Source organism: Sus scrofa, chromosome 15 (genome assembly GCF_000003025.6).
Source record: "Sus scrofa isolate TJ Tabasco breed Duroc chromosome 15, Sscrofa11.1, whole genome shotgun sequence".
Taxonomy (NCBI): Eukaryota; Metazoa; Chordata; class Mammalia; order Artiodactyla; family Suidae; genus Sus; species Sus scrofa.
In genome coordinates, this window is record NC_010457.5 from 45,706,317 (window position 1) to 45,722,648 (window position 16,332).

The following is a 16,332-nucleotide window of genomic DNA, read 5'->3' on the forward strand; positions in this document are numbered from 1 at the left end:
CCATGTTGTTGTGGCTGTGGCGTAGGCCAGCGGATGTGGTTCTGATTAGACCCCTAGCCTGGGAACTTCCAAATGCCGTAGGTCCGGCCCTAAAAAGCAAAAACGAAAAACAACCCCCCCCAAAAACTCACAGTGCCTCTGCGGGTTTGCTTGTCACTTTGGAGCACCTGAGCACACAGTTTAATAATCACAGTTCTAATCAAAGAAACTCAGCTCTACTCTGATAGAAATAGGAAGTCTCTTTTTTAAAGAAAAATGTTTATATCATAGCTATTTACACAAGTTTAAACCTTATAATGACGTTAATGAGGGTATATTTTAATGCCAAAGTTTTAAAATTCAGATAATTTTGTTAATAATCTGAAACACACCAAGATGTTGCTGAGAATAGTGTTTTCTGGTATCATCATCAGAGAGCACAAAATAAATGCTGGTAATATTATTAGAAGTATTATAGCTCTGACACATAAAAGAAAATCATTCTATTAGAGATTAAATGATATTAATACTATTGGTAATCATTATCATCATAAATTTTCAACAGTAAAATTCATCCCCACATATAACAATTATTGGACCTTATTGTTTAGAGGTTGCATTTTACTGAAGAGCATCTTGGTTCTTGGAATAAAATTTTAAACAGCAACCAAAGAACAGCTTTAAGTTAAAAATGTTTTATTTTTAAGAGTTAGTGGTGTGAACGTTTTTCTCACACAGCTAAACTGCTGGAACGAGTCCAAGCTTTGTGCAAGTTTTCCTTAAGTGTTTCATGTTGTCCCTGCTTTAAACCCAAACAATTGCTAACTCTTTGTAAGCTGTTGTAATACTGACTCAGCTGATAAATTAATGAAATCCCCTTTCTTGGAAATCCTAAACCACAAAACATTTGTTACATTGCTAATAGGAAGGAGTGGACAGAGATGGGCCACCCAACATTCTCTATGCCTGGATCATCTGCAATGAGAAAACAGCAATTTATTTGTATTTCTTACTTACCCAGATCAACAGTTACCAACTAGATAGGGACTGAGCCTAGAGCAGCAGGAGGTGGTATATAAAAACACAGGTACTGGAGGAAATGGGAGGGGACAGAACCATAATCAATGGCTGTCAGGTGTGGTTGGCAGGATGTAGCTGGTGGGCTAGAGGAAGAGAAGTAGAAGAAATGGTGCTCATCCAAGGTTATTTTGATTAACTAGCCAGAAGGCCACAGATGGATACTCACAGGAGAATGATCAGAGCAGAAATAGCACTCTTGGCAGGTAGATGTGGGGACTGAGGGAGAATTAATTTTAGCTTTAATTTTTAAAGTTTTAATTCATTTGTATTTTATTTTAATTAATTTTTAAAAGCTTTAATTTTTTAAAAAAGTTTTAAGATTTTTATTATAGGGATATATGTATATAAGGAAATATACCACGTTAACCCTTCTTAAGTGTACAGTTTAGTGGCATTAAGTACATTCACATCATTGTACAATCCTCACCACCATCTGTCTCCGGAGCATTTTCTTCTTCCCAAACTGAAACTCTGCACCCACTAAACAACCCCCTATTACGCTCTCCTCCCCTGCCCCAGGCTCCTTGTGACCACCAATGTGCTGCCTGCCTCTATGAATTTGACTGTTCTAAGTACTTCATGTAAGTATAAATTATACAACACTTGTCCTTTTGTGCCAGGCTTCTTCATTTAGCATGATGTCACAATCCATCCATAAGGTAGCATGGGTCAGAATTTCCTTCCTTTCTTTGGCTAAATAATATTCCACTGCATGTATATATCACCTTTTATTTATCCATTCATCTGTCAAAGGACCCTTGACACTTGGGTGCTTCCACCTTTCAGCTATTGGGAATAATGCTGCTAAGAACACAAATTACAAATATCTTCTTGAGTCTCTGCTTTCAATTCCTTTGAGTAAATACTCCGAAGTGGAATTGCTGGCTTATATGGTAATTCTGTTTCTTTTTCTTTTCTTTTAGGAACTGCCATACTGTTTTCCATAGTGGCTGCACCGTTTTACATCCATACCAGCAATGAGTAAGTATCCTAATTTCACCACATCATTGCTGACATTTGTTATTTTCTGGGGCTTTGTTTGTTTAATAATTGCCATCCTAAGAGGTGTGAAGTATTACCACATAATGGTTTTGATTTGCATTTCCTTCAGAGCTACTGATGTTGAGCATCTTTTCATGTGCATCTGGGCTATTTGCGTATCTTCTGTGGAGCAATTATCTTCTCAAGTTCTTTCCCATTTATATATATATATATATATATATTTTACCATTTCTAGGGCCGTTCCTGCGGCATATGGAGGTTCCTAGGCTAGGGGTGAATTGGAGCTGTAGCCGCTGGCCTATGCCAGAGCCACAGCAACACCAGAATTGAGCCACTTCTGCGACCTACACCACAGTTCACCACAACGCCTGGATCCTTAACCCACTGAGCGAGGCCAGGGATCGAACCTGCAACCTCATGATTCCTAATCAGATTCATTAACCACTGAGCCACGACGGGAACTCCTCAAGTTCTTACCCATTTTTAAATTGTTTTTGTTGTTATAGTCATTGAGCTGTAGGAGTTCTTTATATATCCTGGATATTAATCCCTTATCAGATATAAGATTCACAAATAATTGCTCCCATTCCGTTTCGCTCTGTTGATAGTGTCCTTTGATGCACAGAAGTTTTTAATTTTGATGAAATACAGTTTACCTATTTTTTTGTTGTTGTTGTCTGTGCTTTTGGTGTCAGCAAACTTGTAGTTTTTAATTCAAAAACACCATGTCTCCTGCCTCATGTGTACCACTGAACCAGGTCCCTTTATTTGCTAGGATTCATCAGAGGTAAATGCATTTTGAAATAGAGAACACAAATAATTGTGCAATTGGAATGGGAAAAATCAGGTAATTATGGCTGTTTCAGGTGCAAATAGAGAAGTTTAATATGCTAAGAGTTCACCAATCTATCCCGGAGATCTTTTTCAGAATTACCTAAATAGTGCAGGAGTGGAGTTTAGATGTCTTTATGTCAGAGGTCTTTGGGAACCAAATAGACCAGGTATGGAGATGAAGTGGAGATAAAACAAAATGAGATGAGAATATTAAGAAGCCCTTGTTTAGAAAATTGGAAAGGGGACAGCTTCACTTTGCTGAGGGAATACAAGAATTGGACCTCTTCCCGAAATTTAGTTGCATTAAGGTATGACCGCCTAAGTGATATCATGGGCTCAACCCAAAGTCATGTAGTTTCTCTGTGGGAAGGCGGCAATTAGAGTCCAGTCTGTGTGTTCCCAGTTCCCCTCTGCCATGCAGATTCCACTTTGCGATCAGTGTAACTGGGATATTTTTGCTCTAAAAATGTAAGTAGCATGCTGGTCTCTCCACCTCAACTTAACATCCAACGGTCTGCTTTTAGCATTTGTAGGTGTCATTACATTACAACAATTTGCTTTTACTTGAATAGTGAACATTATACTACTTAGTCTAGAGATTTGCGATATTCTGGTCTAAATTGAATGAAAGCTATTCGGGGTCTTAAAGATTAACCTAGTGTGATATAATAAAACAGAAACAAGTTGAATTGTGGTGGAATTGCTGCTTCTGAATTTAAAACTAGTCAAGATAAAGTAAATGTTTGAAAAGATTGCTATCATCTTCACCTGAATATTAATACATTTTGATCAAATGATATGTATGTTTACATATGGAGAAATAAAATCCAGCTTAAAATGCTAATGGCATTTTCTCTGCTATTTTTGAAGCAAAAAAAAAAAATGATGCTGATTGTTGACTATTAGGCACCAACACAATGTTTCAGGGAAACTAATTGAATTGAATAAGTAAATAAGGTTTTCCAAAGATGAGTGAGTCATACACCTGCATATGTTTGGAACAGCAATTAGAGTGTTCAAAATTGTGACATGAAGAATGAGGCATACATAATACATAAAAGTAAGAGTATTTTTAGCTGAATCTGATCTGGAAGTCAGGATACTTAATTCCTGTGAACAATTTCTCTCTTTGTTGGTTTGTTCATTCTCTATGCTCTTCCAAAAAATACCTAGTATCAAACTGCTTGATTTATTTTTAACTTTGGCAAAAAATCACTCATATATCTTAGGCTTTCTAGCACCATATTTATTTCATTTTTCTTCCTAAAAATACTAAAGAGTAGCAGCAAAAATTCTTGGTGGGAGTTCCCATCATGGCTTAATGAATCCGACTAGGAACCATGAGGTTTCAGGTTCGATCCCTGGCCTTGCTCAGTGGGTTAAGGATCTGGCCCTTAACCCACTGAGCTGTGGTATAGGTTGCAGACGCGGCTCAGATCCCAAGTTGCTGTGGCTCTGGCGTAGGCTGGTGGCTACAGGTCCGATTAGACCTCTAGCCTGGGAACCTCCATATGCCACAGGAGCGGCCCTAGAAATGGCAAAAAGACACACACAAAAAAAAATCTTGGTGGTCTCCCTTGCATGTAATGTTATTATTATTATTTTTTATCTCTTGTCGTCTGCCTGCTTTTTGTTGTAAACACAGGCTAAACTTCATGCTCTTCTGTTGGCATATACTTGGAGCTTTATGCCTGCAAGATGCTTGTAGAGCTTTTATAGCTTTGAGAGTACAGTGTAGATACCACTTGTTCCTCTACCTTAAGACTTACTTCCCTTTTCTGAGATTTGAGAACAGTACCTTGTACAGCTCTAAGAATGCAATTCTTTCCGCATTGTCTGGACTGTCCTAATAGTTACAAAATAGTGTTTTGCTAGCAGGGGCTACTGCAGTTTATATGAAGGTTGCAAACTGAAACTTCCTCTAAGATTTGTAATAAGTTTTTTGGGGGAAAGGGAGGAAGTACTTTAAGTTTAAAATTGTATAAAATAATAAATAGAAAATGATTACTTGTTGCATATGTTTATCACACCGTTTAATATATATATATTATATATATATATATATAAAATATATTTGTTTCCTAGTTTAGACTGTAAGTTACTTCAGGGCAGAGACTGTGTCCTAAGTTTCCTGCTCCCCTGGTGCCTTGCTAAACACAAGGTACACAGCAGGTGCTCAATACTTTTAAAATGTCCTAAGAATAAATCTTGGTAGACATAAAAATATATGAGTACAGGGAGTTCCCTGGTGGTCTGTTAAGGATTCAACATTGTCACTGCTGTGGCTTCGGTTCATTCCCTGACCTTGGAACTTCTGCATGCCATGTCCATGGCCAAAAAGAAAATACATGAAGAGTTCTCGTTGTGGCTCAGTGTGTTATGAACCCAACTAGTATGCATGAGGACATGGGTTCCATCCCTGGCCCCACTCAGTGGGTTAAGAAGCCAGTGTTGCTGTGAGCTGCAGTGTAGGTTGCAATTGCAGCTCGGATCCTAAGTTGCTATAGCTGTGGTGTAGGTCAGCTGCTATAGCTCTGATTCAACCTCTAACCTGGGAACTTCCATATGCCAAAGGTGTGGCCCTAAAAAGCAAAAAAAAAAAAAAAAAAAAAGCAAAAAGAAAATACATGAGTACAATCTATCGACAAGACCAGGCCCACAAAATTCAATTTCCAAATGTCAGAATCTTCCCCATCTTTCAAGCCCCAGGGGCAAAGTGACTTTTTCCCAGATAGTCCCTAATCCTTCAACAACCCCAAGGATCATATTCCTTACTTTTACATTCTCATAGCATTTTGTACCCCTTCTTTTTGCCACTTCCTGCTTCATAATCTGTTCTGTGGCTTAAGTATAAATTATTATTAACTCCTGCCTATCCATTATTGTCATGCTCAGACATCTCACAGTGTCAACACAGTGGGTCCTCACCAAATGTGGGTTGCATTCACCACTTATTCAATAGCTAAGCTCTGAAATCCTAAGTTTTTTTTTTTAAAGCTTTAAAGTAGCTTTAAAACCCTTTTGGAAATAGGTATATTCATAACAATGTGAATACAGGAAAATACTGAACTTCATGCAATAGAAGGATACTACTTGAATTTGTATCTGGGCTCCAGTATTTATTTGCTGCTGGATCATGGCCAAATTACTTAGCCTCTCTGTGCCTCAGTTCCTTCATCTATAAAACAGGGATGGTAATAATACTTGGCACTTATGGTTGGAGACAATATAGGCAAAGGTTTTTGAAGACATTCCTTATGTATTTTCAAAATTAACTCTTTCTCTGACATATGCATTGCAAATGTTTTCTCTCATTTTGTAGGTTGCCTTTTCACTCGGTTTTTGTTTTCTGTGTTTTGCAGAATCTTTTGGTTTAACATGGTCCCATTTGTTTATTTTTGCTTTTGTTGCCTATGTTTTTGGTCTCATACCCAAGAAATCATTGCCAAGACCAATGTCATGAACATTTTCCCCTATGTTTTCTTCTTACAGACTCAGGTCTTACATTTAATCTTTAATCCACTTTGAATTGGTTTTTATATATGGTGTAAGATGGGTCCAATTTCTGATATGTATTTTCACATTGGTAAATTGTTTTTTTCCTTCTAAAATTTCTTCTTTTCTTGTAAGGTTCATCTTTGCCTAAGACAGGGATCATTTCTCTCTGCTTTGCTTCCCATATTCCTTTCTGACCCAGATATGTGTTGTTTCTGCTTCTATCCTGCCCAACCTTCAGCCAGAATGAGTCAACAAGAAAACTTTCACAATTAATATTCTGAGATTCACCCCTCAGGTAATAATTCTCCTGCGTTTAGTCATTCATATCCTTTGGTTCACAGAAACGTTAAGTCTAGAGCCTTCTAATTGCTGACCTAAATAATATCCCTAGATTTTTTTTTAAGATAATGTACAGTTTATTTTAGTAATAACCATGAGTCATCACAGAAGCTAATGAACTTGGGAATTCTATATAAAATCATCCAAGCATATAAAGCCTATTTTCCAAGGTTCCTTTTTCTTAGTTCAAGGCCACAAAAATTGGAACATGATGGAACTTGACTCCCACATTTGCCATATGTCTAAATAATTTTGAGTTAGAAATCCAGCTAACAAATTGTTAAATAAAACCTGAATTCTCAGAATTTAGACTTCTGCTTGGTGTTCTGCACAGGAATGTGGTGGCAGAGGGAAAGCTGGCCCCCAGCCCTGGGCCAGTCCCCTTCCCTTTCACCCTAGCGCTGTTCTCACAGGAGCAGCCTTGCATGCCTTATGTGGACTCCCTAAGCCCCCCTCAAGCTCCAGCCACACATTCTCACCCCCTTTGGACAGCAGCACTTTGGGTTCCCTTTGGCTAAACAGCCTGCCTTTGAAGATGGAAGAAGCCATGCAGACTCATAGCCATTGGGAGTGGGTCCTCACTACCCAGAGTGTGTTCTAGAAGAGAAGGTGCAAGCTCTGGGTAGACAGGGGTGCAGTGAGGGGAAGGCCAGAGAGGCACCTTTCAAAGGAAAAGGTCCAGGCAGGGGCATCTTGCCCAAGTCAACTGCTCAACCCAACAGTGCATTGTGTCCTCTCAGCCCTTTCATTTCAGTCTCAGCCACAGTGGACGCTTCCGTGGAAGCACAGACTTTCCTTGTGCTGCCAGCATCTTACCTTAAGCTCAAGCTCAAGCCACACTTTCTGCTCCAAGGTCATCTCCAACACACACAAATGCAGCCCAGAAATACCTGGAAGTTAACAGCCTTTCCTGGAGGAAACTTCTAGCACAGGTCAGGGGTCAAGCCTCCCATTTGTTTCAGGTGGACAATTCTGAACAGCTTTCCATGACCTTCTTTTGAGATTGATGGGAACAAGCCCACCACTCCCAGTAGCAACCTCAGCAGCCCACACTGGTCTCAGCTTTTCCTCCTTCCCTGTCTCCATCTCTTGCTTCCTGGAATCATCACCCAAATAAACCACCCATACCCCTCGGGCTCTGCCTTGATGGGGGCTCAAAGGAATAAGGGACAAATACTGGGAGCAGAAAGACCAGCCCTTTCCAGGTACAACTACATCAGCAGCATAGTCTCACTGGTGACCTTCATCCACGATCATGTAAGAACACTTCCTAAGGGGAAAGTATGCTCAACGCATTGATGATATAACCTATCCCAGCACATTGATATTATAATCTAGACTCCTTCTTAGGGGTCTTTTGTTTGGTTTTATTTTTCTTTGAGGGGGCAGTCCCTTTGCTCTTTCCTCTTTTTCAATGTCTAAATCCCTTGTGTGATGCCTCACTTTCATGTTTAGAATTTCCCCAAATTGACTGTGGCCTGTGGAAGGCAAGGTGGAGGGAGCTGTTTATAGAAAATGAACAAGGAAGGGAAGAAGACCAGAGGTGAAAAGCTGTGACTAATTTTGACATCAAAGATTACAATGATATACACAATGGAATACTACTCAGCCATAAAAAAGAATGAAATAATGCCATTTGCAGCAACATGGATGGAACTAGAGACTCTCATACTAAGTAACGTAAGTCAGAAAGAGAAAGACAAATACCATATGTCACTTATATCTGGAATCTACTATCCAGCACAAATAAACCTTTCCGTAGAAAAGAAATTCATGGACTTGGAGAATAGACTTGCGGTTGCCAAGGGGGAGGGGGAGGGGATGGGATGGACTGGGAATCTGGGGTTAGTAGATGCAAACAATTGCCTTTGGAATGGATAAGCAATGAGATCCTGCTGTATAGCATTGGGAACTACTATATCAAGTCACTTGTGATGGAGCATAATAGAGGATAATGTGAGAAAAAGAATGTATATATGTATGTGTGACTGGGTCACCTTGCTGTAACAGTAGAAACACTGTAAACCAACTATAATATAAAAGTTATTAAAAAAAGATTACAATAAACATAACAAAGTATAAACAGTCCTTTTTATAGCTGACCACCAGGCTGAGGACTGTGGATCTGGATTTTCCTGGACAGTCCCCATTTCAAATTTTTGACGTGAGGTTTATAATCACATTCCTCTGCTTAGACTGTTGTCCAGATTTAACCCTCAGAAAATAGGGTGCCAGACCATCCACAGCCATGGCCAGGCCAGGGGCTGCTTTCTGTTGCCGGGGTTCTTTGTCTGAATCAAGGCCCTCAGGGTTGGTCTCCTACAGAGCACGTAGCCCCCAGTTCCTGGATCCCCATGGGAAGGGGCTCTTGGACAAGGCCTATCAACAGTTCTTTTTGCACAGCCTGGCCCCGTTAGGGGTGCCACACTGCAGAAAGCCCTCTGGGCCAGGTTACTGCCAGCCTCTAGAGCCATCTTATTCTGCACCAGCTTTTACTACAGCTCTATCTGGAGACCCTGTGCCCAGACTTCAGGCCCCTTGGGATGGAGTCTGCTACCCTTGGGCTGGCTTGCCTTGGCTCTTTGAGCTTCCTTGTGTTTAATTTCTGGGTAATTTTCTGAGTTGAAACAGAAAGAAGATTAAAAGAGAATGGTAATTTTTTTTAAAAAAAAGAAAGAAAATAGGGTCACCATGCTATGGGAACCCTGCTTAGGGTCATGGGGCTCTTCTTCCTCACACCCTGCTTCTGCCTGAGGCTTCAGCCACTTGTGGCCTGAAGGTGAATTTGATGATCTGTTATTTGCCCCCACATTTAAAAACCAAAAATGGGATGGGTGGCAGAGAGAGGATCAACCTGGGAAACCAATGATCTTAGAGCTGGAAGGAACTTTATACTAATCCCTCGTTTAAAAAAATGAGACTTTTGGAGGCCCCTGACAGCTCAGTGGGTTAAGGAGCTAGTGTTGTCACTACTGTGGCTTGGGTTGCTGCTGCAGCACAGGTCCCTGGCCCTGGAACTTTCACATGCTGCAGCCAAAAAAAAAGAGAGAGACTCTGTTGTAAGATTATAGTCTAAGGTAATGTACTGAGGTTTTCTTTCTTTCTTTCTTCTTCTTCTTTTTTTTTTTTTTTTTTCCTTTTTAGGGCTGCCCTTGTGGCATATGGAAGTTCCCAGGCTAGGGGGTAAATCAGAGCTGCAGCTGCCAAGCCTACTCCACAGCCATAGCGATGCAGGATCTGAGCCGCATCTTCAACCTACACCACAGCTCACAGCAAGGGCAGATCCTAAACCCACTGAAAGAGGCCAGGGATGGATCATGCATCCTCATGGATATTAGTCAGGTTCATAACCTGCTGAGCCACAAAGGGAACTCCTGTATTGAGGTTTTCTTATAATCCTAAAACCTAAAATGATTGCATTTTGCTATTTGATAATTCTTTCTACAAGCAAGGGGTTATTTTGTATCATAGACTAATATGGAGGGATCCTGAGAAGAGTAAACGGATGGATTTGATTTCCTTATTTGTGCTGCTACCCAGTGGTGGAGGTAAGAAAGCACACCCAGGAGGGGACCTAGGCATTACTGAATCCAGGAAACAGACATTTACAGACATGAGAATAGGTAGACAACTACTCATCGTGATAAACAATGCTGTAATAACCTAGATTTGTTCCTCCTCTTCAGAAATTAGAACATCATCCATATAATTATGAATAAACACCTTTTATGTATATGCACTGGAAAAACATTTTAATCTCTGACACGAGGCCATGGAAAGATGTTTTAAGTGTTCCAAGTATTATTCAGCAAACATTTACTGAAATGAACCATAAATCAGGCACTGTTCTAGGCTTTTGGGATAGAAAGGTTAATAATACAGAATTTTTGGCTATAGGAACTCCATGGTTTGAGTCCCAGAATGAATAGTCAACAAATCATCGCACTCAGTGTGACGTATAATAAACAATATAATGATATTTTTCACATTTCCCTCCTAAATAATAGAGGTTCAATAAAATGTAAATGGAGAAATACAGTGATACTCTCCTCCCTCCCCTAACATCTGAAATAAACCTTCCCAGCTGCTCTTCAGGCTCCTCTTTTAAGATGCAAACACCAAGAAGGATGGCATCTTTATCACATCCACTCTCCTTTGCCTTCTGTCAATCAGAGGTCACAAAAAAGCTTTCACCAGATCATTTTTCCAATCTTCCATAAACTTTTTTTTTTTTTTTTTTTTTTTGCTATTTCTTGGACTGCTCCCACGGCATATGGAGGTTCCCAGGCTAGGGGTTGAATCAGAGCTGCAGCCACCGGCCTACACCAGAGCCACAGCAACACTGGATTCGAGCTGCATCTGCAGCCTACACCACAGCTCATGCAATGCCGGATCCCAACCCACTGAGCAAGGCCAGGGATTGAACCCGCAACCTCATGGTTCCTAGTTGGTTTCGTTAACCACTGCGCCACGACAGGCACTCCTTCCATAAACTTTTACATCTAGTCTATGAAAGGCTGATGACAAAAATAAAACAAACAACAGAAAAAAACATTTGCCTACTAATCACGTTAAAAAAAAAACAATCGTTTGTCATTTTATTTTTTCAATATCAGATAGAAGCAATAAATTGGCTTTTTACAATAAATATTATTAATAGCATCACACATCAGAGATATCAGAAAAGAAAAAAATAACTTGCTATGTATAGGGTTGTCAGAATAACCTAAACTTTTAAAATAGGCTAAATTATAAATTAAATAGAAAATAGTTGGAAGTGGAGTTCCCGTCATGGTGCAGCGTAAACAAATCCGACTAGGAACCATGAGGTTGCAGGTTTGATCCCTGGCCTCGCTCAGTTGGTTAAGGATCTGGTGTTGCCATGAACTGTGGTGTAGGTCGCAGAGGTGGTTCAGATCTGGCATTGCTGTGGCTCTGGTTTAGGCTGGCATGTGTAGCTCCGACTAGACCCCTAGCCTGGGAACCTCTATATGCTGTGGGTACAGTCCTAAAAAGACAAAAAGATAAAAAAAAAAAAAAAAAAGAAAAAAAGAAAATGGTTGGACGTATGATAATTAAAGCAAACAGAAAAAAAATTAGGAAGCAGTGTTAGGAAAAGAAAAGAAGTCAGTGACCCAGAGCTTTGGATGTCTTTCTCATGCAAAGGAAGCTGAAAAAGAGGCAATATGCATTAATCCAAATTTATTAACAAATTTTAGTAAAAGTCAATTGAAAATATAGTCAGCCTTGATAGATAAACAAGGAATTATGCTTCAGATTTGAGCAACTTTTTTTTATTACTCAATGAATTTATTACATTTGTAGTTGTACATGATCATCACAATCCAATTTTAAAGGATTTCCATCCCACACAGCAGTGCATCCCCCCACCTCCCGAATTGTCTCCTTTGGAAACATAAGTTTTTCAAAGTCTGTGAGTCAGTATCTGTTCTGCAAAGAAGTTCAGTCTGTCCTTTTTTCAGATTCCACATGTCAGTGAAAGCATTTGATGTTGGTGTCTCATTGTATGACTGACTTTACTTAGCATGATAATTTCTAGGTCCATCCATGTTGCTAAAAATGCCAGTATTTCGTTCCTTTTAATGGCTGAGTAATATTCCTTTGTGTATATGTGCCACATCTTCTTGATCCACTCCTCTTTCGATGGACATTTGGTTGTTTCCATGTCTTAGCTATTTGAGCAACTTTTTTTAAAAGATGGAAGTGATTTTGAACCATTTAAAAAGACAGAATCCAGATAAATAATTCAAAAAAACACATAGAACAGATGAAATTCATTTATGGTATAAGTCAAGACAGCTGTTGCCCTTGGGTATTAGTGAGTGGGAGGAACAGGAGGGGGTTCCTGGGGGGCTAGTAATGATGTTCTGCTTTTTGACTGAGATACTGGTTACATGGAGGTGTTCCCTTCATGGTGAAATCCCCCTGGTTACTTATAATGTGTATATTTTTCTGATGTAGACTTTAATAAGAGGTTAGAAAAACATTAGCCAACCTTAAAAAAAAAGAGAGAGAGAAAGAATCAGGCCAAAATAGAATTAATTTAATTTAATTAGGATTTAAATTAATAATTTAGGGAGGAATGTTACCTAAACAAGTGATAACTAAGGAATGACTGACACATTCTGAATAGCAAAAGCAACAATGTCTTGGCTTAGGTATCACTGAAAAGGAACAAAAATGATAGATTTCATTTTTTAAGAAAATATTAGACTTTGAGTAAAGATAACTGAATGAAATCGGATCACAGAATCTAGCTCCTTCAATACCTAATGACATAAACCACCCCAAGAGAAATAGCATAACTTCCCTGGAGTAACCAAACATAGAAGAGAGCATAATGTCAGACCATAAACTTCAGAAGGAGCTGATGGCTAATGAAAGAGAAAGAAAATTTTGACAAGGCTCTACCAGGCATCAAACCCCACTTTCATAAAAAAATGAGTCTAGAGCTACTGGATAGCCCAGGTGCAGAGTCTAGAACCACAGAATCATAAGGACTTCCAAGAATGCTCACTGTTGTCTCAAAATGGGGAAAAAAAGTTAATAAAAATTTCATTACTGCATTATGAAAAGTCTTCAAATTTTTTGTAAGAAAATTATGTTTAATGTGAAATATGTGATCACTTTAGCATGTTCGATCTTGTAAAGAACAAGAGTGTCTCCAAAATTGAAGACTTGACCTGATAAGATGTCCTGTATTGAGGAGAAGGGGACTGAGGGAAGACAAGGAAGCTTTATCCTTTCATGGAATGAAAAAAAAAATTATCGCTCTAATGGTCAGCATTGATTTCAGTGTTATGTCAGTTATTTTTTTCTGTTCAATGTAAGCAAAATACGACTAATTTTTTTCAAAATCGTGATTGGCTCAACCAGAAAGTGGAAATGACAGAAGATAAAGACTTAAAAACAATGACTAGAAATTATTCAACCTGAACAATAGAGAGAAAATAGCTTGGGGAAAAAAAGGAACAAAGATTCAGGGACCTGTGGAACAGTAACAGCTGTTTGTGTCATTGGAGTCCCAGAAGGAGAGAAGAAAGAACAAGGAACTGAAAAAAAATTTTGAAGAAATAATGAATGAAAGATGTAAAACTGTCGACTCACAGAACTGAATGAAGCCCAAATCAAAGCAATCCATGCCAAGACATATCATAATCAAACATTTGAAAACTAAAGGCAAAGGAAAAAATCTAAAAGCAATCAGAGAAAAATGACGCATTTCCTATAGGAGAGTGCCTATTCAAACAATAGTGGATTACTCATCTGAAGCCATGGAGGTTGGCAGGAAGTGGCACAACATTATTCAAGTGTTAAAAAATAAAGGAATAAGCAATGCGAATTCTGTGTCTAGAGAAACTATCCTTCCAGAAGGAAGAAGGAATAAAAACATCTTCAGATGAATGAAAGCTAAGACAATGTGTCACTAGCAGACCTATCCCTAAAGAATGGTAAAAGGAAGTTCTCCAATGGAAAATGAAAACAGAAGGCTTGGAACTTCAGAAAGAAAAACAAAACAAAACAATGGATTGGGTAAAAGAATGGGTATTCATTTATTTATTTATTTAAAATGAGATAGAGTCAACTACTCATTTGAATAACACAGAACATCCTGATGTGTGTTCTGGAGACCAGGTGTTATGGGTATGTGGAGATTACTGACGCTCTCGGCCATTAGGAAGGCTCAGTGGGCTCTGGGGCACTGGGCATTTATCTCAGGCCACAAGCGTTTTTATCAATTTACCCTTATCTCTATAGAAATATTATTTTCTGTGTGTGCTATGCTTTTTATTTATGTATTTATTTATTTGCCTTTTCTAGGGCCGCTTTCCATGACATATGGAGGTTCCCAGGCTAGGGGTCTAATCAGAGCTGTAGCCACCAGCCTATGCCACAGCCACAGCAACGCCGGATCCTTAACCCACTGGGCGAGGCCAGGGATCGAACCCACAACCTCATGGTTCCTAGTCGGATTCGTTAACCACTGTGCCACGACGGGAACTCCTGTGCTATGATTTTTAAAAAAGGAGCTGGGATGGGTTCCTGCTGTGGTACAGTGGGTTAAGGGTACAGCATTGTCTCCGTGGCAGCACAGGTTTGATCCCTGGGCCAGGGACTGAATCCCAGCGACCTGCTGCATAGGATCCCTGTCCTGGGAACTTCCACACACTGTGGGTGCAGCCAAAAAAAAAAAAAGGAAAGGAGCTAGGAGATTTAAATATTATTTAACAGAGCAACTGATTGATTATTCCGTAAAGCAACCCATTTGAATTGTAGACTTGTATGGGTTGTAAGTTACATTTCATAGAATATAGCAATAGTCTATCTTATGTCAAGAGCCAAGAACATCCAAAACATTAAAGAGGAAAGAAGAAACATACCCTGATAAATATCAGAACTTTTATGAAGCTACAGTAATTAAGACAGTGTGGTATTGCCACAAAGATAAACTGATCGATGACACTGGCCCTGAAGGAGAATAAAGAACCCCCAAACAGACCTCACACATTTAATCTTTGACACATGATACAGGTGGCATAGCAGATCAGCTAGCAAATGAGGAAATTTTCAATAACACAACTAGAAAAAAATAGTTATTGATATAGAAAAAATAATTTTATATCTTTAACTCACTCTATGTACAAAAATTAATTCCACATGGATCATTCTTACATGTCAAAAGCAAACATTAAAATGTTTAGCAGGAGTTCCCGTCATGGCACAGTGGTTAACGAATCGACTAGGAACCATGAGGTTGCGGGTTCGGTCCCTGCCCTTGCTCAGTGGGTTAACGATCCGGCGTTGCCATGAGCTGTGGTGTAGGTTGCAGACGTGGCTCAGATCCAGCGTTGCTATGGCTCTGGCCTAGGCTGGTGGCTACAGCTCCGATTCGACCCCTAGCCTGGAAACTTCCATATGCTGCGGGAGCGGCCCAAGAAATAGCAAAAAAAAAAAAAAAAAAAAAAAAAAAATGTTTAGCAGATCTGCTATGTCGCACAGGGAACTATGTTCAGTCTCTTGGGATAGAACACAATGGGGGATGAGATGAGAAAAAGAGTGTATGTATATGTATGACTGGGTCACTTTGCTGTACAGCAGAAACTGGCACAACATTGTAAGCCAACTATACTTTAATAAAAACAAATACAAAAAAAAAAGTTTAGCAGAAAATAGAGGTTAATGGGACACAAAGAGGCATTTAACCATAAAAGAAGATTAAAATTTTTGACTATAGTAAAATTAAGAACTTTCATCAAATGGTGAAAAGACAAACTTTAAGATGGAAAAAAGATATTTGCAGCACATGAAACCTACAAAGATTAATATGTCAACACAGTTAAGGAGCTCTTATGAATTAATTAAAAAAAAAGCCAATAGAAAATTGGCAAAAGGCGTTAATGGAGATTTCACAGAAGAGGAAACATCTGGCCAATAAACATAAAAAATTGCTCAACCTCAGTAATAGGAAAGTAAACAATGAGACATTTTGCGTCCACTGGCAAATACTAAAAGTCTGACAATGCCAAACATGGAGAGATTGTGGCTCAAATATGGAGAAAAAGAAAGCTATTTGTTATT

The 16,332-nt window shown here is 39.2% G+C and overlaps 1 long non-coding RNA gene across 1 annotated transcript; it reads left to right on the plus strand.

Annotated features, from left to right (window-relative positions):
• LOC106506219 lies at positions 36-8,427 on the plus strand. Its single transcript, XR_001301389.2, has 3 exons — positions 36-1,640; positions 1,983-2,040; positions 7,473-8,427. It is a non-coding gene; the product is annotated as an uncharacterized LOC106506219 (long non-coding RNA).